General features: G+C 42.2%; 1 protein-coding gene across 7 annotated transcripts in view; it reads right to left on the bottom strand.

The window, feature by feature from the left end:
- LMNTD1 (lamin tail domain containing 1) overlaps positions 1–11,731 on the bottom strand; it is a 303,586-nt gene extending 291,855 nt beyond the window's left edge. For all 7 annotated transcript variants that reach the window (XM_032767274.2, XM_032767279.2, XM_032767275.2 and 4 more), the window contains exon 1: positions 11,624–11,731. The gene's annotated coding sequence lies outside the window, so the exon portion shown is untranslated. The remainder of the gene's footprint in view (positions 1–11,623) is intronic.
- Positions 11,732–20,512: the final 8,781 nt, after the last annotated feature.

Consider the following 20,512-nt stretch of genomic DNA (forward strand, 5'->3'; position numbering starts at 1 on the left):
AAACAAAGAAGTCATTAAGCATCTCTGCCATTTCCAAGTTTCCTGTTACTGTTTCTCCCTCCTCACTGAGCAGTGGGCCTACCCTGTCCTTGGTCTTCCTCTTGCTTCTAATGTATTGATAAAAAGTCTTCTTGTTTCCCTTTATTCCCGTAGCTGCACTGCATTGTCAACAGTAGTTAATCCACAATTAGCCTGTCTCTCTCTTCATATGCTACATTCTAAGTAATGCTCCCTTAATCTATATCTAGGGTTAGATTTTTTCCACCTCCAAAATGTCTCTTTTTCACTTGTTTATACTAATATTTTATCTCACTTTGACCCAAGGAATATTATCCAGATCTAGGCATATTTGTAAATACCTGGCACATTTACAGTATCTTTCATCCAAGGATCTCAAAGGTTTTCTTAAGTATTATTTAACGGAGCCTCACAACACCCCCAGCTGGAAAAGATTAAGAGTGTTATTACCATTTAAGAGAGCAGCCAACTGATAAGGTTAGGGTGGGATTTTCAAAGAAGTCCAAGAGATTTAGGTACCCAATTTCCACTCAAAAAACACTAACAGAACTTGAGCACCTAAATCCCAGCCTAAATGACTTGCTTAAGGTTGCACAGCATCTGTGACAGTATCAGAGTTGGGGAAAGAACTCATGTCCTGACTCCGCACTCACCATACTAAACCCTGCAATACACTGTATATTTATTATAGCTTCCAGTCTCCCACACATTTGATCAATGTCAAATTAAACTCCTCCTTGCAATCATTACTGAAACCTGTTCATGACATCTGAACATGATACTGACACCTGAAGTTTTACTCCGTTTATTTCTTTAATCATTCATGAAAAGCTGGATATAATAATAAGCTTTGTAACAGAGAAAAATATATGATTACTGGTGGGACAAAGGAAAGAGGAGAAAAATCTTTAGTCAATATTCCCTGGGAAAAAGCATTAAAAATAAATACTATCTTCACAGATGGAATACACTGAGTAGCTGACATAGCTTGTTGACAAGTAATTATTTAAAAAATGGTAAAGAACTATTCCTTCCATTTATTGAAGCACTGTTGTCTTCTTGGATATATTCTCTAATCAATGACAAACTGAGAAATGCAATCCAAGTTAATTAAAACTATTAGCTAATAGCAGAGACTCACATTTAAAATATGGTTCTTATCTTGCTGTGACAAGCTTTGTGTCCTAGCAAATCCTTTTGCACATAACAGTGGACAACATTTTTTTAGAAATCAAATTATATCAGCCCTGATTGCAATGAGGCAGGAGAAGCCACAACAGTAAATCATGTCAGTGTACGGAATGTGCCTTTCCAGTATTCAGCATCTAGAACGGTGGGCAGAGAAGAAGTGGATCATGTCAATACAAAGTATTTCTAATGCACGAAAAGCTGGAATCTACACACTTGACAGGAAGGGTCTGTTATTTGCATTGATACTGAAGCAGTTGAAGTATTGAAATGAGACCAAACCATTTTTCTTTAATATCAAACCATCTTTAATGCAGCCAGAATTCTTACTGTATACCCTAGAGCTGGCTATAGACTTCAGTTCATTAACTTGAGTTCCCTTTTCCACTTCCTTATATTGCCTCCTGTAGGCACATGCTGGCTAGATAGTAGGGTAGGAAAACACATAATAAGTAATATTCCTCACACTCTTGCGTACCTCCATATCATTCTTCAGTACATTGCTTTCAGGGATATGCTGAAGGTGAGAGCTATATTTGTCAACAGATATCATGCAATTACAACAGCAGTCTCCTGTCCTAAGTACCAAGAAAACTCAGATCTGATATCATTTCTTGTGACTGTTGGCAAATGCTGATTTTTGGCCACTGTACAACCAGGATATGTGAAAAGAAGACATAGAAAACAGGGGATAGGGTGCTAAACTGGGCGTCAGGAAACCTGGGTTCTGGTTCTTGGCTCTGCCATTGATCTTGGGTAAACAAGTGCTGCTCTGTGTGCCTTAGCTTCAGCCTCTGTAAAAGAGGGGTAAGGATTAGAGCAGGCTGAAAGCTTTTCAGCCAGAAAAACAGTCCTCTGACAAAATGGAAATTTCTGCAAAAACATTTCCATTGTAGAAATGTCAGGTTTTTGCTTTTTGTTCCGTTTTTCTCAACAAAATCCCAAAATATTCTACCAAAATGACTTTTCTTCATTTTCTTAAACATTCTTAGTGGAAAATAAAATACATCCCTTTGACCAGCCCTAATAAGGATACTTGTTTTTCACTGTAAAGGACGTTGAGATCCATAGATGTAAAGCACTGCACAAGTGCCAGGTATTATTACGGCACAAGTCTCTATCTGCACTCCAGATTGGATCATGTTTAAGCACAATGCTTACACGTGGTAGTCTCCTGTCTGATAACTCCTATAAACCAGTTTGGTCTGATATGGGGGGACAAGATTAAATTGTGTTAAAATCATGTTAAGGAGTCATACTTTCTAATTTCGCTTCCATTTACACAGACAAGACTAAACCCAGGTGTATCACGGTCAGGTCACTATTTAAGTACATTGCTTAACCTCAGTAAAATTTGTAATGTAGATGCATGATGACTCAACCTTAGATGATAAGAAGATGAGGACTAGAAGCACCTGCTCCCTCTAGTCAAGGAAACTTTGCTAGACCTCTGCTTGTAAAAATTCATGTTTAAACACGGTTGTTGCTAGCTGTTATTTCAGCTGTGGTGGAGGTCCTGAAAGGAATGGAAGAGCAAGGCCCACTAAAGACCGTTAAAAACAACTAATGGAAATCATTTAAAAAATTGCCTTCCTATGCCACCATAGAAACAATGGCCTTGCTGTTATAAGCATAAGTCCCAATTCTGAACCTTAGCGTCCAAAATGTGGGTGCCTGCTTGAACCCTCCAAGCTTAATTACCAACTTGGATCTGATAGCGCTGCCACCAGCCAGATTCCAGTGTCTGGCGCACTCTGGTCTCCCCAAAACCTTCCCTGGGAGACCCCAAGACTCAGATGCCCTGAGTCTACAACAAAGGGAAATAACCCCCTCCCCTTGTCTCCTCTTTATTTCCTCCCAGGCTTCCCCTCCCTGGATGGCCCTGGACGATCACCCTATTTCAATTCCTTGAAATGCAAAACAGAGAGATCAAGTTTCTTTCACCCTCAGTGAGAGTCCCTGCAAAGGTAAGCTTTGCAACTCTGACACAAAGAGATTTCCCCCTCCCAGTCTTTCCCTGAGAGAGACCGTAACCCTGGCACAGAGATTCCTATCCCCCTGAGCCTCAACTAGAAAAGAAAATCCAACAAGTTTTAAAAAGAAAGCTTTATATAAAAAGAAAGAAAAAGACATAAAACTGGTCTCTGTATCAAGGTTGACAATATACAGGGTCAATTGCTTAAAAGAAAAATGAATAAACAGCCTTATCCAAAAAGATATACAATTTAAAACATTCCAGCAAACTACACACATGTAAATACAAAAACAATATAAAAACCTATTGTCTTCTACCTTTTGTACTTACACTTGGAAACAGAAGATTAGAAAGGCCTGGAGATAGAAATCACTCTCATAGCCGAGAGAGCACAGAACAGAGACACAGACAAAAGACACACACCCCAAAATTTCCCTCCCTGAGCTTTGAAAAATCCAGTTTCCTGATTGGTCCTCTGGTCAGGTGTTTGGTTCCCTTTGTTAACCCTTTACAGGTAAAAGAAACATTAACCCTTAGCTATCTGTTTATGACACTTGCAGTGAACTAAATATCACAGCAAATCCGGTGACATTAAAGAGATTTATTTGAATTCTGGGAACACAGACTGTTTGTTTATTTGTATATCCACCAGAGTTAGGGAGCAGAGACAAGGGGATCTTTGCAATGTATCGTAAGTTGGATTCCACCTCCCATGATAATTTTAATGTGTTGTGGGGTGGGGGGAACAAGGGGATAAATATCCAACTGCAAGCTCTAGGGAATGTGTTTGGATCAGACAGGATAAATCATTTTGATAATGTTGCCTCCGCTTACTGTTCCCTGTAATAGGGCTATTATTTCCAAATGGGTTTTCAAAATAACAGTGGAGATGAGTGCCCATCAAACATCTGCAGTAAGCCTTGGGGATGCTAACTGAAAGCTGTGTCACAGCCATTGTCTGACTAGTCAGTCAAGGAAATATACATTTTGATGAATGCGCACAAGCATCATTCTCAATCACCATTACATACAAACACAAACAGTAGTGGAAATGAAGCACTTAAACCCAGCTGCATGCATTACTTTGGCCATATTCATGATGTCTTTTCTAAAATAGATCATGCTGTGTGACTTTTCTAAACCTGTCACTAGAACAAATAATAGTCTGAACCATCCTAGAGGCTCTAATTGCTCTAAACTGTGTCCAAATACACAAGAAAAAATATTTATCTTTCAAAATATATATCATTAACAGGAATTATTCATGGGAATAGTGTTGGTTTGTTTGACATGAATCATTTCCTTTGCTGTTTGCAAAACAAGGCAAGATCACATCGTATGGATAGACTGTCACTGTAGCTGAATAAACATATTGCTCTGCATTCATTTTAAAATGAGATTATAATGTCACCAATGTAATCAGCTGCTGCTTTTGGTTCACTCATGTCTGATCACTATTTTGTACTAAAAAAAGTTTAAATTGAAACTATCAGATGGTATCAATACTGCCACCTCCTCTTCTTCCATTGCATCATATCTCACCAGAGCTTATGATAGGAAGCAGTACTTTTTAATTCAGCTATTTTGCACCATCTATTTTACTTTGCTGTTTGATGGTCTGGCACTTTCTGTTCCACATTAAACCATTGCGAACATTGACAGGTATGGTTGAAATGTTATAAATATGAACTATTGGGGAATGCCCCATATTTCTTCTTACCGTATGCACAACGTGCATCAAGTGGCATGTGACCAAGATTCGTCACTGAATTTGGTCGGTTGCATCATTAGCTTCCCCAGCTTGGGCTGGGTACTGACGGGAGTGCCACATGAATGCTGATTCATGTCCACAATACCCCACTGATACCCCCTTGGAAACCCATTGGAATACAAGAGCTTTATCGAAGGGCAGGATGGGAAATATTTAGTAAGAAATAGGGACAGTCCTTCATAAATGATGCTCATCCTGCAGGCATTACTTAGCTCAGAAAATACAAGTATATTTGTAATAGCATAGCTGGCTCCCATCCAACACCTCCACTGATATTATTACCTGTTGCCATTCAGAAGGCACAATTCTGTTTCCATTGAAGTCAGTGACAAAACTCTCATGGATTTACATAGGAGCAGACCCTGAGTCAGTTTCCTCAGTAGAAGGTGATGTACCCTCCATGCAAATATGTTGCATTCCTAAAGCAGCTTCCCTCTGAAGGTCTCAAAACATTTTACAAACATTACTTACACCTCATCATACAGTTGTAACATAGGACAGGAATATATGGGGATCACATCCATCAATTTCATTCTCTGTCCCCCTACTGCCCATTATAGGCACTCAAATATAGACCCCTCTCATGTGGAACATAACAGCTCTTCAAGAACCACAGTAACAATGGCATAACAATTTGTGGACAGACTTCCAAGGTCCTCACCCGCCCACAGCCTGCCCATTCCTACACCTATCTACCAAAGACATCTTTTCTAACTCTCCTTCCCCCTCCAACACCCATGTCACAAAAGCCAAAACAAGATTCCTCCGAGGGCCAAAGCTCTTTCTTTACCTTCCCCTAGGGGACACTAGAGTATTTGTTAATGCTAGATTTTCTGCTAGGCCTCACAAGGTGAGGGGTCTAGGGTGTTGGTTTGGCAGCTGGGATCTATGAGCTTGTGGAAGCCCCAGCCACATTTTTTTCCACTCAGCCACATTCCCAATGCTTGCCTAGAAGCTGGCACAGGAGTTGCTTTGCCCATTGAGAATTCCCACTACACGCTGAGATGATCCTTTCGGGCAGCTACACTAGCTTTAAGTTCCGTGTCTGCCGGGACTGTGGTGAAAAGTGGCTCAGGATCTGAGCCAGGAAAACAAAATGCTAAATGCAGTGTGAAAACCTCAGTAGTCCACTCCCACCCCGCCCTTTCTTCTCTTACTCTATGAACACTATACTCACTTTTAATTAATAAAATACTTGGGAGACTCAAATCAGAGAAAACTGGTTCAAGCCAATATTATGAGTTTCTCTTTTATTGAAGTAAAAGCTGGCGATGCTTTATATCACAGCACTGGAGAAGGAGGGCATGAAGTGAAGGATTGGTAAGATTTTATTTTTAACTAAAGAGTGTTCCTAACCTTGGATGGTCTTTGGCCTTCAAGTAATGACGAATTAGCAATCAGAGGTGTCAAAACTACTGTACAGTTGAATCAACTTGTGATAAAATAGGGCTGCTTTGAAAATAGAGTGTTATATGTTAAACTGAAGAGTTTTTTCCATGGTCTCATGATTCCTGATTTCTGAGAGCTGGGAATTGTTTTAGCCATAGGTGTTCGGTACATGACAACTCAGGCTGTTTGTATTAACTTGATGTGTTTTTCTTTATCATTGCTATTTTTAGAGCTCTGTGGATACCTTATATTCCAGGAATATGAATTATATTTGTTTGCCTTGTGCAGCTATCCAAACAAGGTGGGATTTTAAAAAGTGCCTAAATCTGTTGGGACTCTTAATCCATTAGGCATATTTGTAAATCTTGCCCACAGTGAAGTTGTACTGGCACAAAAGTTACTGTCAGAGACATAACTTTAGCACACATGAGTATTTGCAAAAGTATCTCTGGCACTGTCATGCAATCAGGAAACAGATTCAGTGCCTTGAGCCAGATTCTGTGCTGTCTCTTGGGATGACATCACAAACGGTACAGCCCAAGAGAGGGATGGGAGGCAAAGGTGGCTCTAGACCTCTTCACACCTCCCAGGTTCTGGGCTGCTCCTATGACCAGTGTAGCCCTAAGTGTAAACGATAGCAGTTCCAGGGGCTTCTCAAATTTATGGCAGGCTTACCAGGATTATGGGTGCACAGACCACTAGCCATTCCCTTTCCTGTCTCCAGCTCACCCATATACAAGAGGCGGTGAGGGGGCAGTGTAGGGTCACATATGCGAGCCTGACACTAGTCCTGCACAGGGGAATTCCTCCAGGATCCTCTGTGTTCTCTTTCCACTACTGGAGTAGTAAAGAGGGACCATAATGGGGGCTGGAATTTGGCCTCAGGTATCAGATCTGACCAGTCGCAACTAAGCAGCACAGCTTGAATGACAAGTCCCTGCAGAGAAGAATTCATGATTGATTCACAGCCTTAAGAATAAATATTGCCACAGACTTCAATTCTTTTCACATAATAAATTTGAGGAAATCCTGATCTGCTCAGAGATGCCATGAGACAAAAGAGGTGAAATTCATCAGATAAATTTTTCTTTGCAGAATATTCACTCAGACCTACTTATTGAGCCATTCAACCCTGGAAGGAAAGGATTGTTGTGGGAATGCCAGTACGCCCCCTCCTCCCCTCCACCTGAGGTTCTGCTGGGGAAATTCAGCTTTAATTTAGGGCTGAGAACCATCAATGGAGGCTGCCCAGGAGGGGCACTGATTGGATCAGTGTGTATCCCAGACCTTGTTTCCTCCAACACTAGCTCAATCTTTTTTGCTGCCCTGCCTGCTGTAGAGGCCATGGTGGGACAGAGTTTATGGGTGGCACATGCTCCTACATGCCAACTAAGTATGAATTTACCACTGCTGGGAGCCTGCAACCTGAGTTGTGCTTAAAAAAAGGGAAGCTTGCCGTCCACCAACTGTCCACCTAAACAAGCCCTCTGTTGTGTGACTTAAGGAGAGTCACTTCACATTCATACCAGGACATCTTGTTGTGACCAGAGCACAGACGAACCCAAGCACCAAGTGCAGATGTGGATCTGAACTTCCCCAAAGTCCTGGGGTTGTTTGTAGTGGAGTTTTGGCCCATATGTTATTTATTTCTAATACCGTGATCCTTTTCAGTTTTGCTTCGTGTCAGTTTGCACCCCTGAGGTTTAGATTCAGGTTTGAACAAAACCCCCTCAAGAGGAAACTCAATTGAAATCACTGAATTTCACCTGGTTCCAGGTTATATACATGATGAAACAACTGCATTTTGCATGGTTTTCACCCAAACTCATAACTGGATGCAAGGTCACTCAAAACCTGGCACTAGTTTCCCTTAGGTTCATGAACCCTGCCCAACCCGGCCAAATATTGGTTCTGTAACCCGGTCTGGTTTTGTCTGTTGATAGAACAGAATGGAGGAAAGCAATTGTAACACAGGGGCTTTAAATGTAACCATATGGTATTTGCTTTTATGTGTTCAGCCAATAAATTATACTTTTCCTAATTATTAGATTTGCTTCACTTCTCCCTCCTCCTTTCTTCTTGAAGTGCTGTGAGGATTTTCCTTGGTTTTGTGTGAGGAGTGCAGAGGCAGTAAATGGATTAAGGAAAAGTAGCTCTTTGATGTACCAGTATAATACAAATTAGGATTTCCTATATCTTTATTCCTTTATCCTTCATTACTATACATATGTCACCCTATTTTTAAAGTCTATTAATAAAGCAGGGAGAAAACTAAATTCTTTCCAAATCTTTTCAACATGCAATCCATTGAAAGGTATCATTTGCCAAGGAATTGGTATTGTTTACTTTACTCCCACAAATAACACGAGAAACTAAAAAGATACTGAGAGGAAAGGGTTAAAGCACGGGCCTGGGCTTCAAGAGATGGGGCTTCAATTGCAGGCTCTGCCAGGACTTTCTGTATGACCTGGGGCAAGTCACTTACTCTGTTTGGCCTCCACTCTCTATCTGTAAAATGGAATAATCACCACCCTTCGTCTATATAGCCTACTTCAACTGTAAAATCTTCAGGGTCAGGACTCTCTAACACATGTTTTTGCAGTGCCTAGCCTAACAGGAATCTGATCTTGGATAGGACCCCTAGATGTTTGTATAATACAGATAAATACTACTGTCAACAGGGCCGGTGCAACCACTTAGGCAAACTAGGGGGGCTAGTGGTTGAGGGTGCCTAAAAGCCCGTTTAGGGGAGGAAGTGGAGTGGAAGTGAGCTTGGGCGGGGAGGTGAGGAGGGCCGCCCGCAGTAACGGGGGGGGGGCACAGGGGAACTGCTCCCTGCCCCAGATCACCTCCACTCTGCCTCCTCTGCTGAGCACACAGCCCCCACTCTAAGTCTCCTCCAATCAACGCCGCAAGCCTGGGAGGGGAGGAGAAATAGAGTGACACCAGCGTGTTCAGCACAGGAGGTAGAGCCGAGGTGAGCTAGGGCAGAGTCCCCAGGTGGGATTAGCTGCTGTGGGGGTGGTTTCCCCAGGCGGGGTTAGCTGCCATGGAAGGGGGCTCCCTGGGTGGGGGGTTGGCAGGCTCCCGGGTGGGGGCTGGATTAGCTGCCGCAGGGGGGGCTCCTCTGGTGGGGGGGCAGGTGGCCCTGACTGTCAAATTGTTTAGATCTTAAATTCAGCCCGCAATTGGCTAAAAAATATATGTTATCCTATTAATTCCTTTTTGGGTAATCTACTCTGTCACCAAGAAATCCAAAAACCACAAAAAAACCAATATTTAATACCTACACAGAGACAAAATTTTGTGCTCCCCTTTCAGGCCCTGAAGCAGTAGTTCAACACTTGCCAAAGCAGAGGTAACTTCATTAAAGGTGCTGATGCACAAATGCAGACAAACATATCAAATGACAGGCCAGATCCTCAGCAGGTGTAAATTAGTGCAGCCAGGGCCTGGACCAAATGGCGCTTCAGGCAAGGAGCATGTGTGCCACGGAAGGCAATGACTCGTTTGAATTTAAGATGCATGAGAAAAAACAGGTTAAAATAATAAGTGGCTCTTACACAGCACTTTTCGTACATAGATCTCAAAGCACTTTACAGCTGAGGTATCATTATCTCCATTTTACAAATGAGGAATGAGACACAAAAAACTGACTTGCCCAAAGTCACATGGCAAGCCAAGGAGCCAGGAACTGTACACAGGTTATCTGAGCTCCATGCTCTATCCACAAGGCAACATTGTCTCAATTGTTGATTTCCAAATGGAAACAGTTTCCTCTTGCGTGGGAGTGCATGTTAGAAGTGATCCAGGCAGCTAATTTGCTGCAGTAGTTGCATTGCCAGAGATTTTTCTACCATGACTTCTGCACTGCACCAGGTGTTAGTCACACTCTTTCAATACAGTTTGTGGTTTTGCTAATGAATTAATGAAAGGAGGAAATTATTTTTAGATCTTGAATAAGTGAGAAAGAGCTTTAAAACTCTGCAGAATTTTTCACCTTTTACATTACTGAAAATCATTCTTCCATTTCTCGATCTACAATATATGCGTGTCAAGCCAAGCCAGTGATGACCTCTGACTTGACTTCTTTGAAAAATGCCATGTTTTTTACAAAAGGGCACTAGGATAATAGGCAAAATAACCACTGGGCCAGATCACACATTCAGGAAAGTGCCACAGAGGGTGTGAACATAGCTGAGTTTCCACAAAAACGGGCCAGATTTTGTTGGGAGGAGAAGTGCTGTAATGCACCAGCATCTATTTGCTTCCCACCCAACAGAGGCCACTTCCCTACATTTGGAACTCAGGAAAGATGAGCTGAAGAATAGTCACTCTCTGCTGCATCCTCCCACTTGAAATCTTAGTAGATTTGGAAGCAGAAGATAAAGGTGCCCCTGTTGTCTCTTTAAATTAATCCTTCTCTATCCTTTCCCCATCAGCCTCCTGCTGCCAAAGACAAAAGGTTTGGAGCAGACAGCTAATAGAAAGTACACCATGGAATCCAGAATGCACTGATGTTTGGACCTTGCTGGGTTTGGAATGTTACCGCCCCTTTCCCCTTTGCCAAACTGTAAAACTATACCCAGCCCTCATTGGGATGATTGCCTGGGAATGCTGCACCTTGTTTTCTGGCCCTTCCTCATGAAAGGTATGAATTGGCCCCAAGCACATGATGCATGTGTGAGTGTAACTGTCTGTGTTTTCCTATTCTTTGTTGCCTTGCACCAGTATGAAGTGGGTGTAAGATCCTCCTAAGTAAGGATGGAAGCATTTTATACAAGTATTGCACTGGTGCAAATGACTACCCAGGATACCAAGAAATAAAGAATCAGGCCCAGTATCTCTAAAGGAATACTGCATACTATACGCAAGTCTTCTTACCCTGCTGAGGTGTGGAGGGAATTAAACAAACAAATAAGCAATAATAACAAATAGATACAAATGAATATACCAGTTAACAAAACTAGGAAATTAAAAATGCAAACACTATAAAATATCCATGTCTGCAGATTTTCAACTGGAGAAACACTGCTGCAGACTGCAAGCGATACTGGGTAGTACTGAAGTTCTCAGCATGCAGCTTTTCTCCATAACATAATCAAACACATCTCAAAGGAGCAAGAGTTTAATCTTGTGATCATTAGTTTTAATGCTGGCCCTGGGTATCTTCCTCCTCTAATTTACAGTAACTGGAGACAACCAAGCTGGAGGAGCTTTAAATTAATCCTAGCATTTGCTGTTCTCTTTTAGATATCCCTCAGACATTACATAATACTTACTTTCTGGAAGTTCCTGCATGTTCAATCTTCCCAATGCCAGGAATTCTCAATAGAACATCAATGTGCTAATAACCACCTCTCACAGCATGCCTGATCCCTGTGATTAACTCAGCCAGATTTGTTGTTGGTTGCCAGAGGCAACTAATTTTGATTGATGGTTGCCATGAACTTTCCACTGGAGGGGTGGAGCTTGTGCTCTAGTGTTTTCCTGCACCTTGCAAATCACTGGCAGAAAACAGGCAAACTGGAACAGCAACTGCTTATAAAGAAATGTACTTAGACTCCCCTCCTGCAGACACTTACATATGTGGGTAACTTTATGTATGTTAGTAATATTCACATGCCTAAGTGTTGGCAGGTTCTGGGCTTTAGTATATGAAAGTTTGTATGGGATAGTTTATAACAAGTATGTTATAATTCTGCTTACACACACCAAAACAAAACAAAACAAAAATCACAAGATATAAAGTTACTTCCCATGTGCAATAATAAAAAAAAGTCTGCTGTCTTTTCTCACTATCCTACATTAAAGAGTGATTGTGATGAGACAAATCGTCTTTAAATATTTATCGGAGGAAAAGTAACATGGCATGCAAGAGATTTGCATGAAACTTGTTTATCAGTTCTGGAGACATGCTTTTATCAGCCATTCTCTGACTCATAACACAATGTTCTCAGTCTAGTTCTAATATATGGTATGGTATGAAAGGCTTTCAGTACGCATTTGAAATGTTTTTCCACACCGGTTTATTTTACTAGCATTTTTCTGTCTCATGCTTGTTTGTGCCTTTAAGACTTGCTTTACATTTTATAGGTTTTTATTCAGTATAGATGAAAAGCATACATATTTCCACTCCTCTCTCATTAAAATGCTACTTTTTTGAAGCAAAGCATATTGTGTGTGCTAAAGAGGTGTTGTTATAACAAGGTTAGTAACTGGAAGCTTTCAAAGCCCTGTTGATGAATCATTGGGAAACTGAACAACAAAATTCTCTGTGCTCATTCATATCTTGCTCTCTGCCAAAAAAACATGAAAACTCTTTCATTATATGAAGGACTGGTAGCACCACCTATTATTAAGGTTGTCCGATACCTCCCATTAGAAAGCTCTATTTTCCATTGCTTACAACTTTGCCAGCCTTTAACTGTTTCTGCTGTAATTTTACGTGTCGGGTGTTTGCTTCTGGCTGAAAAGTTTTGGAAAATGTCAGCCCAAAAGGTTCAGCCACTTTTAAGAACAAGGCCAGGGGAAAAATATATATTTTTTTGGGCAACTTCTTCTATGAGAAGCTCTAGCACCTCTAGCACCTGACGGGAAGCGGTTGCTTCCACTGAACCCCGCTAGCTACGCTACTGCCTCCAGGGCCTGAAAAGGAACCAAAGATTCCTGAGTCTCACCATCCCTCTGTAGTGATGGGCCACAAAAGGATTGACAGCTACTACTAGTATCAGTTCCTTTGTTAGTTCACACAGCAGAGGTCTATGTGGTGGATCTAAAGGTTCCAAACCTGCTTATGAAACATGTGAGTGTCAATATGATGATGCATGATGGAATTAGTTTTTTTCAGTTTGCTTTTTTAAAAAACGTAGGAAGTCTCATATACACACAACACGAACTATGTTAGAAGAATGTTACGTTTCCAAAGTCAAGCACTCAAAAGTCAAGAAATGCCAGAATTAAGGTTGCCTGTGCAATCTTAATCCCCGCCCCCAATGGGTGTAGGCATTATGATAGTCTTTAATTGAATGAACACAAGCTGTTTTCCACAGGACCCCATTCTTAGTTGGCCTTTAAGCCCAACCATGATAAGTAGCAGTTGTGGGGAATGACATACTGTGATTTCCAGAGATTCTTCACATTGTTCTATCTCATTGTATCAGATTAATAGCTATCACTTTCATCTGTGGTCTTTTATGGCTTGTCTGCAAAGATGATTTTTCTAACAACCATTAATTTCTATTATGTAACATTCCACTTTGAGCCCTTCACTTCATAAATTAATAGATTTGAAGGCCAGCAGGAACATTCTGATCATTTAATCTGACCTCCTGCATACCAGAGAACCTCACCTAGTAATTTCTGCACAAAGCCCATAACATTTGTTTTGACTACAACATATATTTTGCAAAGACATCCAGCCTTGATTGAAAGATGGTGAATCCTCAGATCACACATGTTTTCTAGCAGAAACACAGGGCCTTACTTTCATTGTTCACAATCATTAGTCTTCTATAAACTACCTCAAATTAATCATCTGGAATAAACAAGATTTCAGTGCCTAATCTTGCAGTCTCTACTCAAGCAAAAAGAGTTGAAGAGGAGTTTTTGTCCAAGCAAGGAGCATTAATGGGAGTTTTGCCTGAACTCCCCACTGGAACATTCTATGTAGATATTTTCACAACACTTCTACACTTTTCTCCATGTGTCAACTCTAGTAATTTATACCACCATTTAGTATTGAAATGAATCATAACTTTGAGCTATTCACATCTGTCAAGCTAATAATGAACCTGAGCAGCCTTGCTTTATGCAAATTAAGACAGTAAATGTATTTATTGTGTTTTAATTGTATAATTTCAGACATATTAACGCTTTTCGTATTCACTTTCATTTCCTTTTAGCCAATTTAATTTATTAATCAACTGTCTTGAAATGTTACCCAGCCATAGTGTATTGATTTCCATTTCATCTCATACTTCACCGACCCTTTCACATTGTAAGTGGCCCCTAACGCCTGTAGGTTTTGTACTGGACTGTGTCTCTTCATCTCATACCTCACTGAGTTCCTCCTTCCCATTGTTCTGAGCAGCCTGTTGACTGCTGTTTCTCAGCATACCTTAAACCTCTCTCATTTGTATTTTATTACATAATATATCATGCTGTAGCTAAAATATTCACAGTAGCCTTTCACTGCATAAATTCAAAACCCAAGGCATTCATCTTTGCACAGTCATAGCTCAGAGAGTTACCCTGGATAGTTGATTAGTGAGTCAAGAAGTTTATTATAAGATAAACAACATACCTAGGTAAAAACTATAAACACACAGCAAATGGGTTATGGTCATTCTTCTTTCCAGTACCAAGAGTAACACAATCTTTAATAGTCCCTTCCTGACTATCTCCCTGTTTGTCATTCTTCCAGCCTTTGATAATAAATAAAGATGAGCCCAAACCAGCCCCCTAGATTTGAGTACACCCAAAATCCAAACCAAATTCTGGATTTGAAGTTTGCAAATGAGCTTGTATAATGTTTTATTAGGCTGTTTTGATTGTCATGGCCAGATTTTCTTCCCTTTCTTCTTAATCCATGTCCTCTGTGCTGTTAAACAAGAGACCAGTGGAGATAAAAGTTATGAAACAAGGGTATTTGTAATACTAAAGATTCTTAAAGCAACCTGGTAAGGATTTTTTGTTTTAAGTTTGGGTTTGTGATGTGTAAACAGGGCCTGAAGGTACTTAATTATTTTCTTCTTAGAAATATCAGGACTGCAGCATTATCAATACTAAACTTTCAAAAATCATTGTCTTAAAAATAATGAGATTTTCAAAACAATGCATTTGGATCCTGTTTATTTGCTTTCTGGCTTTTGAGCCTTTAAGGTTTGTGTTTTCCAGCTTTTCTCAAAAAACATGAGGTCTAAAAACGTCTTTTTAAAAAGTTGAGATTCTGGTATATTCACATGATGCCAGGGTTTAGGCGTTTAAGAAAAAAAAAGCAACTATCATGACATTCAGGATAAAACCACAACCCTGGAAACATCATCCCTGGTACCCCCCTGCCTGCCTTTTGCAGGAGGACCTATTGTCCCAGAAGTTGTAACTCCCTCCTACATTTAACTGAAGGAGTGGGATGTTGAATCGTTAACATTGAGGTCTTTTAATCTCTACGGTTGAGTCATTGAAGTTAAACACAAACAAGACACAGAATTTCAAACAGTCTGGCTAGAATTCCTCTCCATTCCTCTCAGTTGCTCAACATTCACTCTCCTGATGTTGTCATTTCACTAGTTCTCCAGGCACCAGAAATTATTCTAAGCTAGACAAGACCTGAATTTCCAGTGCAAAAATACAAGTAGAAAATACCTTTAAAAATACATTGGGCCTTCTTTGTACAGGAAGAAAAGACAAAAAGGGTGTAAATTCTTCTCCTCATCTTTAAAACGTAATTAATACAGGAAATGTCTTGTGAATGCCCATTCAAAGTCTTTAGAGAACACGCTCCCGTTATTAATTATTCAGGTAGTCTTAGGAAAAATGGTCCAGGTCCTCAAAGGTATTTAGGTTTCTAGCTCCTATTGAAGTCAAAGGGATTTAGGTGCCTAAATACCTTTGAAGATCTGGACCAAGAATTTATCTAAAAACTCTGGGTGGAACTTTCAAAAGTGTCTGTGCGGGGTAGTTACCCACTCCAGCCCTGACAGGGTTAAGGCCAGCCCTGGGAGCGGGGCGGCTCTATGTTTTTTGCCGCCCCAAGCATGGCAGGCAGACAGCTTTCAGCGGCATTTCTGCAGGAGGTCCACTGGTAATGCGGATTTGGAGGCACGCCTGCGGGAGGTCTGCCAGTGCTGCGCCATCGGCATCCCTGCTGCTGACTTGCCACCAAAGCCACGGGGCTGGCGGACCTCCCACAGAAACGCCGCCGAAAGCTACCTGACTGCCGCCCTCACAGCGACCAGCAGGCTGCCCCCCATGGCTTTCCGCCCCAGGCATGCGCTTGCTATGCTGGTGCCTGGAGCCACTCCTGCTGGGAGAGGGCTGGGGCTGTAAGGAAAAGCCCAGGCTGCTTAGGAAAGCAGGCACAGCTGGGGCCACACTCCAAACAGAGCACAGCAGGTCCTTATAAAAGGCTGCTAGCTTGGCATTAGAGTAGCTCTCTCTGGTCTTGGAGGAAGTAGAGCCTGGCTGTTGGTAGCAAAGGTAGTGAGAGTGAAGCAGGGCTGGGGAAAGACCAGGGGAGCTCCAGTCTGGTGACTCCCCAGGCTGCAGGGCCTGGTCCTAGGCCCACCCCTGAGGTACTGGGTGGTAGAGGAAGACAGCAGGTTGTACCCCCTTGCCTGTGATGACTGGCTCTTACACGACAGTCTGCCCCAGGGAGTGGAGGCTCATTGCTGACTGGCAGTAGCCATGGGCTGGAATTAGGGTATTGGGGTGCCTGGGTAGGGGAGACCCTGAGAATGAGGGGTTACTGCTGGGGGCAGCACCTCAGATAATGCGGCACCGGAGTCTGGGAGGGGCCCGGGGGCCAAGCTGTGGTGGATCACTGGCCTGCAGAGGTGCTCTGGGCTAGAAATTGACCTAATTCCCTGAGAGACCAGCAGGAGGTGCTGCAGAGGTGAGTCTACATGGCTACAGTGTCTAAGTGATTTAGGAACAAATGAGACTTGTGCCCTGAATCACTCAGGCACTTAAAATATTTTACCCTCTGACATCTCCATTTATTCAGGTTGTCCCATTTTTTCTCAGCTTACTACTTTCCTTCAAATAATTACAGTAAATCCTCACTTAAAAGTCTTCCCGGTTAATGTTGTTTCATTGTTACGTTGATGATCATTTAGGGAACATGCTCGTTTGAAGTTGTGCAATGCTCCCTTCTAATGTTGTTTGGCAGCCGCCTGCTTTGTCCATTGCTTGCAGGAAGAGCAGCCTGTTGCAGCTAGCTGGTGGGGGTTTGTAACCAGGGTGGACCAGCAGCCCCCTATCAGCTTTCCACTCACCTAAGTTCCCTGTGCTGCAGCTCAGCAGGCTATCAATTGCCGGGCTGTCCCTCCCCTCATTGCCATGTGCTGCTCCTGCCCTCTGCCTTGGAGCTGCTCCTAGAGATTCCTGCTTGCTGTGCAGGGGATGAAGGGAGGAGGCTAATGTCAGGGTGTCCCCATCCCCCTGCTCCTGCACCCCACTTATGCCTTCTCCATATAGAGCAGGGAAGGGACGCAGACAGAGAGAGACAGAGAGTGCTTGGGGCAGCAGCTGCTGTCTCAACTTCCTGGTCCACTTAGAACGACAATGCACTTAAGAGTGGGTCAGCTTACCTAAAGGGGCAGTGTGCATCTCTCTCTCTCTCCCACACATAAGGTGTGTGTATGTCTCTGTCTGCTATGCTGTTTCCACTCCCTTGTATTCGTGCTGCCTTGTGTGAGAGGCTACATTAACAACGTGTTAACCCTTGAGGGCTCAGCCAAGTGCTAGTTCATCATTTAGCAGCAAGGCATTCCCTGGGAAGTATACCACCCTCTAACTACACCACCTCAACCAAGTTTCACAATCATCATACCTGTGAACAGTATTGTTTGTTTAGAACATACTGTCTGTATATTTATAGAATATATAGTTTTGTCTGATGAAAAAATTTCGCTGGAACCTAATCCTCCCCCCCCCACCCCCATTTACATTAATTCTTATGGGGAAATTGGATTTGCTTAACATCGTTCTGCTTAAAGTTGCATTTTTCAGGAACATTACTATGTTAAGCAAGGAGTTACTGTATTAGGATTTTAGCGATTTTTCCCCCCCATGGCTGAGGATCAGTTACATTGCCAAATAACTGATGCATGGAATCCGTGTCCATATGTTACCAGAAAGATGCCTTGCAGACATTTCTTTAAGTTTTATAGAATAAAACAGAGGAATCATAATGACTAGCTCTCTTGTGTACAGCTTCAAGCACTTCACTTCAACGACCCTAAATTAGTCCCTACAGCATATTTAAAGCAGGAATGTCAGTAATTTACAGATAGGAAACCTGAGAAAAAGAGGTGAAGTGACTGTCTAAAGTCACAAATGCAGATCCAGGAGTGCAATTGAAATCCTGTGCTCAGATCAAATGTTCACATTAAAATTAACAAATGTTCTAAGTTAGGGAAAGATTTCAGTTTCAAAGTCCCATGAGATTATTGAAAAGAACAATGAAGATTACTTTACATTCTACAAAAATACTTTGATATTCATAAGGTGTGAATATTGTTCTCTTGTGTCCCTCTTGCGCTATGTTGCTAAATACAAGATGATGTGCTTTAGAAGCAATTACGGTTATCGTTAAAATATTGTTCAAGAGTCGATCAAGAAATTCTTGAATAAAGATGAATTCTGGTTACATACCTGGGAGGAGAATAGTCCTTCCATGGAAGTGCTCACAGGAAGAGAGGAGTTACTCAAACGCTGAGTCAGATTCTGAAATCATGCTGTCACTGGCTGACTGCCTGAGTCCTACCACTGCACCACCTTGCAAGGTGTGGTGCAACACAAGATCCTACTGGAAAGCACATCTAAAACTACTCAGGCAGGGGAGTGCCTGTCCTCTAGTTGGGTCTATACCACCGAGCTGATATGCCTCACCCAAGTTGTGGTTCCAGCCATGTCTTGTTCTAACAGATGGTTTTCCATAAACTTGGGGAAGTGAGGAGATAATGCTTGTTGGACTCTGCTCTCCTTCCCATACTTATCAGCTAGATTTGATATTTGGTACAAGTATTATCCTTATTCACCAAGCAGAAAAAGGAAACATAGTCTCATTCATCAAAGCTTGATAAATAAGTTTTCCCCCATATCCCTTCTTTCACCTCATTTCCTCATTGCCTGGTCCTGCAACTCTTCCTGAGGCTGGGGAATCTCTGTACTGATTTCTCCTGCAAAGCTTAGCTTCTCCAAAGATACCGTATCAACTGAGTTCCCATTCATGACCCTCAGCCCACTAGTGAGAGACAGTCTGGAGTTTCCTCAATTGCCCAAAGCAGCTGACCCACCTCCTGCTAAGACTAACTGACAGTGCCTCTTGTCAGTGCTATCTAGAACACTCAGCCTCAGTTCCTTCCTAACTATGGTCAGCAAATGAACTTCCTGTCAGAAATGCCTCTAGTTAGGCCATTTCCAGCTCTCTGCCACACCTGTGGAATGGCACTTTGATCTGAACAGCATTTCTTGTACCCATCATTTGCCATGTTCCCATTTAGTATCCCCAGGCCCCAGAATGGTTCTGTGCAGCTGCAGTGCCTCCATCAGTGTTTTTTGCTGTGTGGCTGAAATCATATTTGATTTCTCAGCCCTTTTTTGAGGCAGGGAGGGTTTTTCAACCAACGCAGTTAACCTGTGTTGATGATTCTGGTGCACTGAGGATTACTGGCCTAATTTTCCCTTTGACATTGATGTTTCTTCAGCATGCATCTATAGCCTCACTGCTTGGCCAACAGAGTTGCTTTGCTGGCACTTTATGCATCCACAGCCTTCCTCATTAATGAAGTATCAATTTCTCCATTCCAATTATTAGCATCTGGGCCTTCTGGAACAGAGATTGTTTTTGTATTCTCAGGTTCAACCTTATGAAGCTGCTGCCCATACCATTTCCTTATTGGTGTTGCATGGTCTGGGAAGACTGCCATCTTCTTTATACTTTGGCAATAGTCATTCATTCTGTACACCCTGGGGATGCTATAATGATTCCCAATGGCTCATTTCAACTACTAGGGTAAGAATCTTATTAAATGATGCCTTATGATGGGAGTATTTGTACTGGAAGTCTCCCTCAAATCTTCTGGAAGCCAGGCATTCAAGCAGTAACCTGAGAGGTATTTGTCCTTTGTATATTGTTAGATTGTAAGTTCCTCAGTATAGCCAGAACTGTCCTGTAGGTAGGGCAAATCAGAGTGACCATCCTGGCCCCATGCTTTTGGGGCCCCCGTGATTCGATAAAATTGGGACTGTCCCACATCCCAACTGATGTATGATCGGGATGCCACTTGTAATATTCAGGTGAGGAGGTGGGCAGAGAGGTGAGACAGGAGGCAGGTGGGTGGGCGAGTGAGGTGAGGAGGCAAACAGGGAGGCGAGTGACAGGTGGTGGATGGTGAGGAGTAGCGCGTGGGTCAGGTGGATGCGGTGGCACGCTGGACGGATGG

This window comes from Chelonoidis abingdonii, chromosome 1, assembly GCF_003597395.2.
Source record: "Chelonoidis abingdonii isolate Lonesome George chromosome 1, CheloAbing_2.0, whole genome shotgun sequence".
NCBI lineage: Eukaryota > Metazoa > Chordata > Testudines > Testudinidae > Chelonoidis > Chelonoidis abingdonii.